At 33.0% G+C, this 351-nt stretch overlaps 1 long non-coding RNA gene across 1 annotated transcript in view; it reads right to left on the reverse strand.

The window, feature by feature from the left end:
• Positions 1 to 294: 294 nt before the first annotated feature.
• LOC119591930 overlaps positions 295 to 351 on the reverse strand; it is a 3,847-nt gene continuing 3,790 nt past the window's right edge. The window contains exon 2 of the long non-coding RNA XR_005230384.1: positions 295 to 328. This is a non-coding gene — a long non-coding RNA (uncharacterized LOC119591930). The remainder of the gene's footprint in view (positions 329 to 351) is intronic.

Below are 351 nucleotides of genomic sequence, written 5' to 3' on the forward strand. Positions count from 1 at the left end.
AAAAATTCATAAATGTGTGCTAGCTGTTATTAAAGGAATTTTTTTTTCACCCTATTTAAACATGGAAATTTTTTGACGGGAAACTTATTTTGATTCTATTACTTGAAAACAAAATCAAATTAGGGAAATCCATAATAATATAATTATCTTACTTTAAGGTTCAAGATGACTAAAGAGTATACTGTTAATTTATAGTGGAAACTCTCAAATTGACCATCTATATACCATATCTAGCCCAGGCTTTGGTGAACACCAGAGCTTCCCTGATGAGAATGGGGAACTTGGGGTTGCCTGCTTTAGTCCCACATAGCTGCTTTCAATGAAGTCCCTGAGAAAAGAGGAAGATTTAAA

This window comes from Penaeus monodon, chromosome 29 (assembly GCF_015228065.2).
Source record: "Penaeus monodon isolate SGIC_2016 chromosome 29, NSTDA_Pmon_1, whole genome shotgun sequence".
Taxonomy (NCBI): domain Eukaryota; kingdom Metazoa; phylum Arthropoda; class Malacostraca; order Decapoda; family Penaeidae; genus Penaeus; species Penaeus monodon.